This window comes from Choloepus didactylus, chromosome 10 (genome assembly GCF_015220235.1).
Source record: "Choloepus didactylus isolate mChoDid1 chromosome 10, mChoDid1.pri, whole genome shotgun sequence".
NCBI classification, from domain to species: domain Eukaryota; kingdom Metazoa; phylum Chordata; class Mammalia; order Pilosa; family Megalonychidae; genus Choloepus; species Choloepus didactylus.
The window spans coordinates 115,653,913-115,666,719 of record NC_051316.1 but is presented as its reverse complement, the minus strand read 5'-3'; positions in this window follow the sequence as shown (position 1 = coordinate 115,666,719).

Genomic DNA, 12,807 nt, shown 5'->3' with positions numbered 1-12,807 from the left:
ATTTGAAAACTCACACTAGACACATCTCGAACCCAAACACATGCCTGGATTCTCCCACTCCTAATTGCAGCTGCAGCCGTTTAGTGAAATGAATTGTGTACAAGCAAATGGGGTCTGAATGGAGGCGCCTCATTACGGAAGAATGACTGATGCGTGGTGGCTAGCTGGCTTGCCCTTGAGAATGTAGGTATGTCATTGCCCCTGCAGAGAAAGAAGAGGCCAAGGTCAAGTTTGCTAACAGGGCTATTGAATCGACCTTTCTTTTAGAACAATTAAAACCCCAGTATTATTTAGCTTGCTTGTATCATGTGTCGAGAGAATTCAGCATGAGAGAATTCAGCATCTTGTTTCTTTCCCTCTCCGTCTTTCAGTTTTACATTCCAGAGTGTAAAAATGAAAAGAAATATGTTTTGCATCAGTTTCTATTCACATGAGTGGAGAACAAATGAGAGATGGTGGAAATAGAGAATCATGAACTTGTTCTTTATTCTGATTCTAAACTCATGGCTCAGTTTAGGCAGAAGGAATCTGATTTGTCCCTGGTGTAACTGATGTGTCCCTGGTCCACAGCTGGTCAGTTTTAAAGGTGGGACACAGACCTGGTGCCTCTAATTCCCATTCTTTCATAGCAAGCCCATTTTTGTCGGGCACAGGAACTGAGAATATCAGTGAATGCTTCCATGTGCTGATTCATTTCTTCCCTCCCTCCCTCCTTTCTTCCTTCCTTCTAAAACAGATATTTGTTGAGTGCAAATGATGGGAATGGGATCCAACTCACTTTGGAGAGACTGCCATGCAAACCGTGTTTTACAGTGTTTAGAAATTGACAAAGCAGCAGCTGAAAGGGGGTGTAGTAGAGGCGGGGGTGGGAGAGTGGAGGAGGAAGGCTTCACAGAAGCAGCAGCTTTGGGATTGGCCTTAATGCCTGGGAGATGATCTGCTGGGTAGACGTGGGGGAAAGTAGGAGCAGCAGGGTGTCGTGGATTTTGGGTAAGCAGTGGGGACTTGGGCACTGAGGCGCAGTGAGGCCGGGGTGGGGTTTGGAAAGGAGATGTGTTGCAGCAGAGGAGGGACAAGTGGGCAAGGGTCGGGTCCCAAAGGGTCTTGCATTCCATGTGAAGAAGGGTGGTTAGGCTTTATGGTATGGCCGTTCCAACGCCTGCTCAGAGCCCATCCTCCTAAAGTGGAGGTTCTTAAAGTGAAGAATAGTCTGGCTTCAGTTTTCATATGTCTTTTTTTTTTCCAATGCATTTTTTGTAAGGTCTTAAATATATCAAAATGGCATGCTCGTCGAGCTGTGCACGTAGAATTCATGCACTTTTCTGTATTTCAGCTATTTCTCAATAATGAAGAAAAAAATGGTAAGCTTGGATAATCTTTAGTAACTTTTTTTTAACTCCAACGTTAAACAAAGATCTCTGCTGTTGATAGACTTATCTTTCTTGCCCCAGGACTTGGAGAGTGTGACCCAAAGCAAATCTTGGGAAAAACAGTGGGGCTATTGGGAAAACCTGCCTACTGAACGTCTCCACTTGGATGTCCAAGAGATTCCTCCAGCTTAATATGCCCCAAACATCTTCCCTTCCAAACCTGCTCTTATTCTTCCATTCCTCGTCTTGATCTTGGTGACACTGCCTTAACCCAGAAACCTGGGAGTTCCTCTTGCCAACTCCCCCCCTTACCGTAAACAATCTGTTGAATACTTCTAAATACTTCTTGCATATGTCACTTTCTCCCTAACCCTACATCTGCTGACCTAGTTTGGACCCTAGCTGTCTGGCTCTCACTCTTTCACTTAAAAACAGACAAACAAAAAACCACAACTCCATATTTTAAATTTATTCCACCAATGTTTTTGTTTGTTTGTTTCAGAATATTTTAATGTCAATCCTTTTATAAACCATATATGTTATGCATCATTTTAATATGTAAATGTACTCTTTTTATGGTTTAATACCCAAGTGATACAATGCTGCAACATCAGAAAATGAGGGGTAACAAGGATAATTCTCCTATATAAGAATATTCAATTATAGGGTGCTTTTCTAAAGTTAGACTGTAACAAAAGGAATTTTGGGGGTGGTCTGACATTTTGTTGGTTTTCTTTTTTTTTTTTTGCAATTTTATTGAGATATAGTCACATGCCATACTATCATCCAAAGTGTACAATTAATTGTTCACAGTATCATCATATAGTTGTGCATTCATCACCACAGTCAATTGTTGAACATTTTCATTACTCATTACATTCATTACATCTTTTTTCTTTTTTTGGCCTCATCCTCATTTACCTGGAGCCTTTCAAGAGCTCTCCAAATGGCCTTCCAGCTTCCACTCTTAGCACCTCCAAGCCATTCCTCACACTGCTGCTGGAGTGATTATTTTAGTACAAATAACCTGTCACTGCCCATCCTTGGATCCCATACATGGCGCTATTCAACTCTAACCAGATAGACCCTTATCTCTACCTCCAGGAGCCCCATCAGTGTGACAGCTTGCAGCTTCTAGAATAAGGCAAGCTGCTTTGGGTTTGTTTGCATTCGCTTTCTTTAGCCTTAGCCTCTGGGCCTCTGCTAGTCCCATCCATCACTCAGTGCCTCATGGAGGACTTCCTGAAGCCCCATGGATAGGTTGGGCTGTCCAGCCTCGGTGCTGCTGGAACACCAGGGTTTAGTTCTCTTCTTACTAGCATCGCACTTCCACATGTCCATGACCCCGGGTATCAGTTTATGCGTCTTCCTCCCTCCAGAGTGAGAGCCCTTGGAGGGCAATAGTTCTTTCTGAAACAGCTTTTCATCCTCAGCACCTGGTATGAAAACAAGCCCATTACAGATATTGAATTCATCTTTTCTGAATCAGAGCACAGCCCAAGATGCCCACTCAGTTCCACTCACTCATTCATTCATTCATTCATTTGCGTGACTTCATTTATTCTTCACAGAAAGCCCATAGACAGGGTGGTATTCATGAGACACTGCTATAGCTGCACTGCTTGTTACAACGTCAAAATGCTTTTGATTCCATTGGTAAAGTCACTGTCCTGAGACCCTTGAATGGCCCCCACCATACAGGCCCAGGAGCCCCCTGGTCCTCCCTAAGATCCAGCAACTAAAGAGTTACCTCCTGGCCCTGTGGGAAGGAGGGGACCCCCAGGAGCTGTTCCAGTGCCCCTGGCATATGGGTTGTTAAATACTTGCACAGTCACCCTGCCCATGGGGCGGGGGTTGGTGGGTGAGGGGGGGCGGACTTGCAGACCCATTTTACAGATGGAACTTAGAGCAGTTCAGTATCTTACCCAGGGCACCCAGCAGGCACTGTTCCCTGCCTGTGAGTCCAGCGCTCTTCGTAGGACACAGCCAAGCCTCCTTTTCCTGCCTCTTTCATTCTGTGTGATGTCAGGCAGCTCGGCTGGCTGGAACCCGCCTGAGTTTTGACATTCTGAGAGTCTACAGCCACTTCTCTGAGTTCAGGGTGAGGCTTGGGGGAGCCAACTGTCAGGCGCTTGAGAAATCCTCCCTAAATTTACCTAAACTTAGAATACAGCAACGAACAATTGGGTTTTTCTTTCAAGAGCCCCCCCCCCCACCGCCACCTCCCCAGGTAGTAGTCTCTGTGTGAGTGTGTGTGTGTGTTTTGCTAATTCAAGATCAGCCAGATTAAATTTAGTGCAACTCACTCAAACAAAATTACATTCACATGGAGATGCAGTGAGGCGTTTCTGGCCTGGAATTGTAATTACTTTCTTTAGTTTATGACTGTTTCCCCTTTTCTCACTATCCAAAAAAAGAGTACCCTTTCCAACTTGCACTTCACTGAGGGAGAGTGGGGCAACCAGAGACAGAGCACGATATTCATTTCTGTTTCTGGACATGGGGTCCAAATGGTTGTGCATAAATATACATTTTTAAGAGCCAAGATGTGCTTGGAAGCCTGTAGCCTCAGCCCGACTCGGCTGAACATCAGGGGGTTTGACCGAGTTCACGTCTACCTCCTGTCTGCCCTGTACCTCCCCGTTCCTGGGCATCTCTCCCTCCTCTGCTCTTCTGCACCCCTGTCCTTCGTGAATGACCTTCTACAGCACGGCTTGGTGCCAGCCTGTCACTCTGAGAGCCTCAGGGACATGTGACAGGTCCAGGGCAGTATAGGAATGGCCATCGTGCTTTAATTTGGCCTGGGCAGTGTCACAAACCAGAAGCAGGCCTGCAAGGTTGGCTGAGTATCTCGGGTGTGCCAGGCGCTAGCTGAGGAGAGAAGGGGAATGGTGTATATTTCTTGGAGTCTAGGAACCTTTTTGTTTCTCATAACTTAGCATCTTTGAAATTGGGATGGGCATTACAGTTGATGGCTCTTGCCATGGCTGTTGGGCAGGTGGTAGTCGCAAGGTAAGCATAATGCCTTAATCAATTATTGGTTTCATGTAAAAATATTTATACTCACAAGAGTGAAAAATGACATGAATATCTATTTCCAAGTAATTCCATAAGAGCTCTTTCAGTAAATAGAAAATACAATGTCTAAGTGATCAGAAAGCAATGTTATACTTGGCATCATTTTTTTCTGTTTTATGGGTATGTAAAATAGCGGTGTATCTTACAATTTGGTAGCAGACTAAACTTGATGAAGCTATGACATCTGAGAAGCAGATCCTGCATTGTCCTCAAGGAGCATGTGTTTTAGAAGAGAAAAAAGCACATAAATAATTAAAGGCAGTGTAGAGATGGAAGGTGTGATGGAGGAAAGCGGAGGGTGTGGAGGGCAGACAGCACAGAGGACAGGCAGGGCAGGGGGAGCCTCGGGTGGCTTTAAAGAGGAGGTGGCACTGGAGCCAGATCTCGAAGGATGAATGGCAGGTCATCAGGCACAGTGGGAGGGACTAACTGAAAGGAGATGTGCAAAGTCGAGATGCACATCCTGCTGGAGAAATGATGAACAATGGTCAGGAGTAGAAAGTGAAGGCTCTTGCATGGCACGCTAAAGGAGTTTGGATTTCACTTGAGGGTGTCGAGGAAGTTCCAGATCAGGCCTGTGCTTTAGGATGACATCTCCCCACAGCGTGGGAGACGGGCAGGGGGTGCGAGCAGGAGGCCGGCTCGGCGTGGCAGGGAGCGGTCCAGCAGAGACGGGCGGAGGCTGGGCCAGGGAAGGGAGGCGTGATGGAAAGCTGCGGGCCCTGCTGACTGTGAGAACTCTTATCTCATTTGCTCCCCATGGCTGCTCTGGGAGGTTGGGATTATCATGCCCATTCTAGTCAAGGAAACTGAGGCTAACTGAAGTGTAGTGATTTGGATCAAGGGACGAGTGTTGAGGCCAGGAGGGCACCAAGGGAAGGGAAGCTGACTTGCTGCTTGGCCTGAAAGAGGGGCAGAGCCGTGAGAGGACCCTGTGGCCTTGGGGTCTGGTGCAGGGGCCTAGAAGGCTCAGAGAACTGATCAGTCCACTACCAGCTCTTCGGCTGGGGTTGTGTCCACCAAGCTCTGAGATCAGGATATTTATATTGTATTCCACTACTTTGGTTATTGCATTTCATCACTTCACATCACATCATCACATCACATCGCATCATCACATCACATCCCTACCATACCATTTCATACCATATCATGTATTGCATCACCCCATATCATATCACATATCATGCATTGATTTTTAATGCAAAGCAAAAGTGCCTCTGTGAGGATAGTACCCCAGCTGGCAGCATTTTCTTCCTAGAGAAACCAGGTCCACCTTTATCCTTTCTGTCTCCTCAGCTGGAGGGGAGGTCTCTGGGCTGGGAGAGCTGCCATTCTCCTTTTTCTCTTGTCTCCAGTACTGGTTAGGTGCTCAGGGAAGGGTAAATGGGTGAACCAAACCTGAGTGACACCTTGAGAACGTCTGGGGTAGAAGAGGGGTGGGCTGAGAGAAACTCTCCCCTTAGGCTAGTGGGGGCCTTTTAAGAAAGGCTGTTGGTCCCTCAGCAGGAGGTTGCTCTGCGGGATTCTGAAACCTTCATTTCTGGATTTCTGTCATCTCCCATTTCTGGTGGTGATGAGCAGTAACCTGCTCAACACTCAAAGGGCCCATTGATCTCTTTTTAGGGAAGACACTGGACAGAGGACTGGGCAGGTCCCCCCATGTTCAGCTGCTTCAAGGGGAAGAGGAGCCCCAAGGTCAAGTGCAGGGATCTAGCATTTATGAAGCATCTGTGCTGGCTTCATCCGTCTGTCACTGTAGGTTCCTTCTACAAGCTCATGAGGTCAGGATGGTCATCCCCTGGTACTCCGTGTCTGGAGAGGGTCACAGCCAGCCCAGGGGCACACAGCTCTTACAGCTGCACTTGGTCTGTTGCTCCAGCTTTGCCCTCCAAACCGCACTGTCCCTGGATGGGCTGTCCCCATGGCCATGGCTGGCATTTTGGAAAGTATTTGCCGACTCCTGGGGCTGGTGTAAATCAGGCAGGATGGGTTTCTGGGCAGTGTGGTCCCAAAATGACCCAGATGATGCCCGTGGCCCTTCAGCCAGGGCCCCTCAGCTCAGGCCCGGCTGCCTGTAAAGGAAGGACCCTCCCTGTCTCATGGTGGGCCTGGGTCCCAAGTCCATCAACCAGGCCCCTCTTGACTGTTCAGAAGGCCCCAGAAAGGCCAGGGAAGGGTTGACTTCATCTTAAAAGGTGTTCTGGTTTGCTAATGCTGCCTTTTCGCAAAACACCAGAAATGGATTGGCTTTATAAATGGGGTTTATTTGGTTACAAAGTTACAGTCTTAAGGCCATAAAGTGTCCAAGATAAGGCATCAACAATAGGGCACCTTCACTGGAGAAAGGCCATTGGCATCCGGAAAAACCTCTGTTAGCTGGAAAGGCACGTGGCTGGCATCTGCTTGCTGCCAGGTTGCATTTCAAAATGGCATTCTCCAAAATGTCAGCATCAGCTTTCAACGGCCGTCTTCAAAATGTCTCTCTAAGCTTGCAGCACCACTGAGCTCCTTAGTCTGAGCTTTTATAGGGCTCCAGTAAACTAATCAAGACCACTCTGAATGGATGGGGCCACACATCCTTGGAAATACTCTAATCAAAAGTATCACCCACAGTTGGGTGGGTCACATCTCCATGGAAACAACCTAATCCCAAGATTCCAATCTAATCAACACTAATATGTCTGCCCCCATAAGGCTGGAGTTAAAGATCATGGCTTCTCCTTGGGAGACATAATATATCCAAACCATCACAGAAGGAGAACCTAGGGCCCTGTCTCCTACCCCCTCTTCCCATGGCTGACCCTTGGGACCTCCATCAGGCATCAAGAATGCAGGAGTCTCCCCAGCCAAAGGTCCCATTCTGCATCCTGCCACTTTCCAGCTGCATATCTTTGAGCAAGTTACTTCTCCTTTATGTGTCTCAATTTTCCCTTCTATCAAAAGGGGATATTATTGTACCTACCTTATAGGGTTGGTGTGGGGTTTAAAGGAGTTAAACTGGCACAGTACAGGCTTAATAAATGTTAGCTGCCATTATCAGGGATCCCTTCTAGGGGTGACTTTGCCACCTGGAATTCCCTTACAGTCATCCTGACTGCTGGCCCATCTCCCCTGTCACCTCCTCCAAGAAGTCTTCCCTGATTCTGAGCAGAGGGATGGAATCTTCCACATACTCTGCGCTTTTCATCCTCTTCCTCTCTCTTGCTGCATTGCAAGTTTCTTTGGGCCGGGACGATTTCTTTTTTTCTTTGCAGGTGGCACATCATCAAGCATGTTTCCCCTCCATCCTGGCCCTTTGATTTTTTTTTTTAATTCAATTTTATTAAGATATATTTACATACCATACAGTCATCCACCGTGTTGTACAATCAGTTGTTCACAGTACCATTATATAGTTGTGCATTCATTGCCACAATCAATATTTGAACATTTTTATTACTCCAAGAAAAAAAGAATAAAAATTAAAGTAAAAAAAGAACACCCAAATGTCCCATTTTCCCATCCCCCTATTATTCATTTAGTTTTTGTCCCCATTTTTCTACTCATCTGTCTATACACTGGATAAAGGGAGTGGGAGCCGCAAGGTTTTCACAATCACACAGTCACACTGTGTAAGCTACACAGTTACACAATCTTCTTCAAGAATCAAGGCTACAGTGTTGCAGTTCAACAGTTTCAGGTATTTCCTTCCAGCTATTCCAATACACTGAAAACTAAAAAGGGATATCTATATAACACATAAGAATGTCCTCCAGAGTGACCTCTCGACTCCATTTGAAATCTCTCAGCCACTGAAACTATCTTGTTTCATTTTTCTCCCTCCTTTTGGTCAAGAAGATTTTCTCAATCCCACGATGACAGGTCCAGGCTCATCCCCAGGAGTCATGTCCCATGTAGTGGGGTGGGCAGTGAATTTACCTGCTGAGTGGGCTTAGAGAGAGAGGGCCACATCGGAGCAACAAAGACATTCTCTGGGGGTGACTCTAAGGCAAAATTATTTTTCTAACAATTTTAACTTTTCAGTAATAAAAAAGATGAGAGTGACTTGCAAAAAAAAAAAAAAAAAGGAGAGTCTAGTAACAAGCTCCTTAAGGGCAAGCTCCAAGATCGAGGGTTCAGCCTACTAAATTGTAGTCCTCAATGCTTGTGAGGATGTCAGTAAATCCCCAGCTGGGGAAGTTTAATATTTCTGCATTTTCCCCCAGTTCCTCAGGCAGGCCCTTTGATCTTGAGGCAAAGTGGAGATCATCAGCACTGCAGCAGGGTCAGGAGACCCAGGAACTCAGTGGAAACCTCACTGTGTAGTCATTTTGGACACATCCCCTTTCTCTAGGCTCCAGCTTCTGCAGCTGCACAACAAGGAGGCTGGGTTAGGTGACTTCCCAAGTCCTTTCAGGCTTGACCATTTTGTGAGGGAACAGAAGGCACTCCTATGTCCTTCAGGGAGTCCCTGCTCCCATTTGCCAAGCTGGACTTCCCACCTCCAAAGTTCCATCTCAACATCCGTGTGCTCGTCACTGCAGTTTAGAGCTTGGGCATTGGAGCCACAGAGACCTGGGGCTGAACCTTGGTCCTCAGTGATGTTGACCACAGGTAAGTCACCTCCTCTTCTCTGGGACACTGCCTTTCCTTATCTCTCCATTGGGGATGATGATAACAACCTCAGAATGCTCTGGGGGTGTTACCTAGATAACCTCTACAGGACTTAGCACTGTGCTTGGCAGAGTGTGGGGTTAATCACTTGTAACTATTCTCTACCCCTGAAGAAAAAGATGCAAAGGGAGGAAGGGAGGGAGGAAAGAAAGGAAGGAAGGAAGAAAAGGAGGGAGGGAAGGAGGAAGGAAGGGAGGGAGGGAAGGAGGGAGGAAGGGAGGGAGGGAAGAAGGAAAGGAAGGAAGGAAGGGAGGGAGAGAAGGAAGGAAGGGAGGGAGGGAGGGAGAAAGGGAAGGAGGAAGGGAGGGAGGAAGGAAGGAAAGAAGGAAGGGAGAGAGGAAGGGAAGGAGGAAGGAAGGAAGGGAGGGAGAGAAGGAAGGAAGGGAGGGAGAAAGGGAAGGAGGAAGGGAGGGAGGAAGGAAGGAAGGAAGGAAAGGAGGGAAGGAGGGAGGGAGGAAGGAAGGAAGGAAGGAAGGAAAGGAGGGAAGGAGGGAGGGAGGAAGGAAGGAAGGAAGGAAGGAAGGAAAGGAGGGAAGGAGGGAGGGAGGAAGGAAGGAAGGAAGGGAGGAAGGAAGGAAGGAAGGAAGGAAAGGAGGGAAGGAGGGAGGGAGGAAGGAAGGAAGGAAGGAAGGAAGGAAAGGAGGGAAGGAGGGAGGGAGGAAGGAAGGAAGGAAGGAAAGGAGGGAAGGAGGGAGGGAGGAAGGAAGGAAGGAAGGAAAGGAGGGAAGGAGGGAGGGAGGAAGGAAGGAAGGAAGGAAGGAAGGGAGGGAGGGAGGAAGGAAGGAAGGAAGGAAAGGAGGGAAGGAGGGAGGGAGGAAGGAAGGAAGGAAGGAAGGAAGGGAGGAAGGAAGGAAGGAAGGAAGGAAGGAAAGGAGGGAAGGAGGGAGGGAGGAAGGAAGGAAGGAAAGTTCCCACTCTCACAAGTCTGCAAGCCTTTCTTTAGAGGTCATTTCCTCTGGACTGTGGCCTGTGTTTCTCTGGCATCCTGGATTCTCCCTCCGTGGCCTTTGTCATGTGGCATTGTAGTGTCTCATTTCCTTTCTAGACCAGGAGCTCAGCTGAAGGCTGGAACCCTTTTGTTCCAGTGACTCCTGCAACCTCCTTGCCCAGCACCATGCCTGGCCCAGGGGAAGGACTTGCTTCTTAGGCTCAGACCAAAAGTCAAATGCTGTCTACTTCCTTGAGCTTCCCTGCAGGTCACGTTGCTGTCCTCAGAGCCAACCGCAGCATTGCCCCACTCAGGAGAGGCACATCTGGAAAGGGAAAGGGCAGAGGCCTCAAGGAGGGGAAGCCGCTTGCCTCCCACCTCAGGGAACTGGGACGCAGGGAGAGAGCCCTGTGGCCCCATCTTGGACCAAACCTTTATGTAAACAAATAAACAGTGGTGTTTGAGCGGACGGGGCAAATACAGGACATCATTAACATGGTACTTGATTTTGCTAAGGGTCCCCTAAATAAAGTAGTCTCTGCACCAGCAGTGGCTTCAACCTTTTGACCTGGAATCCCTCCCCATCACCGTCCCTTCCCACCCACCCCTCTGACTCCCATTTCAGGCTCAGACCCCCACACCCATCCAAAGGTAAGACTGAATTTTTGTCCCATTGAGAAAACCAATGGCCACACCTTTCCTTAAAAACAAATAAATCGAAACCAGTAGTTACCAACAGACCCCATCCATGCCAGTCACCAGGATAGGAGCCTCCTATGGATTAGCTCATTAAATCCTCCTGGACATGCTCTGCAAGAGGTGATCTTATGCCTGTTTCACAGGTGGGTGAACCGAGGATAGATATAATCCAGAAATTTGCTCGAGATCACAAGGCTGGCAGTAGGAGGTGAAGCCGGGATTTAAATGCAATAATGCAATGTTCTGCACTCCATATTCCCCAAGGTCAACTGCTGGGATTTATCCCCTCTCCTGACAGTGAAAGGGGACAGCAAGGGGAAGTGACTATAGAGCACAGAGGGAAGAGACGGGAAATAGATCTGGGGCTGTTGGTCCCCTCGCCTCTCCTCCCCAGTGTGCCTGGGGTGAGTCAGGCATTCGCCTTGTCTCCTGCACTTTGCAGCAACAGAACTCCTTACCGGTCCAGCCTGTCCCGTCTGGGCACTTTGAGTAGCCAGCCACCCTGGGCTGCCAGAGAGAGCCTTCTGATGCCTTTATATCATTATCGCATGATATCATCCAAACACACGCTCTCAGACACATGCAAACGAGTGGGGGAAAGTGTATGTTATTCAATAAATAGTGTTGGAGCAATTGGCTACCATTCAAGGAAGAAAACCATGCCTATGTGTATATGTACATATGCTTACATATATATATTTATGTATACATATATACATTAACATATATATACATGTGCGTATACGCACACATTCAACTGGATTCCTACCTTATACCTCACAAAATAAACTCCAGGTGACTTAAATATTTAAACATAACAAATTAAACCATTATTTAAGAAAAATGTATAACTGTTTTTATCATTTTGAGTTGGAAAGAGCTTTCCCAAGCCTCTCTCAGAAATCCAAAAGTTATAAAAGATTGATAGATTTTACTATCTAAACATTTAAAATTCATATATATAGGAAAATACACCATAAACGAAACAGGGAAAAAGCAAATATTGGGGAAGATATAAAGTTAATATCCTTGCTATATAGAGCATTCTTTTTATATTATAAGAAAAAACTGAAATGTGGACAAAATGCGTGAACTGCCAATTTATAAAATAGGTACTAAAAATGACCAATAAGCCTATTAAAAAATTTTAGACTCACTAGCAATCAAAAAGATGATAAATAAAGCAAGATGCTAGTTTTCACCAATCATGTGGACAGGCATATATGGAGGGTAAGTTGGTCCCACCTTTTGGGAGAACAGGTTTGCAACTTGAATCTCTAGAGAAATAAAAATGAACTTAACCAGGAATTCTAGGACTTCCTTTTGGGGAAACATTTAAAAATAGAAAGCATTGGCTCTTTGGATGGAATAAGGTAAGAACTACCTGATGTGTAGGAGGTGTCTGTTTCTTTCTCCTGGAGGTTGGGAGTCCATCCTGATCAGGAATGAGACATTCCCAACGGTGGCCACAGGCTCTGGCAATGGGCCAAGCAGAAAATATGGCTCAGGGGGGTATTTTCATGCCTGGGCAAGTGAAGAGAAAGAAAAAGAATACATGGAGGCTTCTGTCCTGAGGATAGAAAAAGGAGAATCCTTCCAACAACCAGAGGTGCACGGGCTTGGGGTTAACTGTGGAAGTTTCTAGCACTCCAGTCAATCCCCCTGAGAGCTGGGACAAAGAGCCTATTAATTTACTTCCTGGATATCAATTAATTCAATTAAAAAAAAAATCAGTGGAGTTACCAATATCCGCTCCCTCCCAGCACTCTGTGAGGGTTTGAGTTGCTCCATATTCTTGCCAACCCTGGGTATTAACTGGATTTAGATTTTAGCTTCTTTCCTGAGTGTGGTTTTAATTTGCTTTTCCCTTACACACCATTTCATGTTTATTGGCCATTTGGATATGATTTTTTTGTGAAGTGCTCATTCCAGTTCCTCCCCTTCTCTTCTCTTCCCTTTCTTCCGCCTTTCTTTGCCCATATTCTATTGGGTTGTCTGTCTTTTTCTAACTGATTTGTAGGAGTTCTTATATTCTGGATACAAGTTCCTTGCTGCATATATTTTTGCAAATATCTT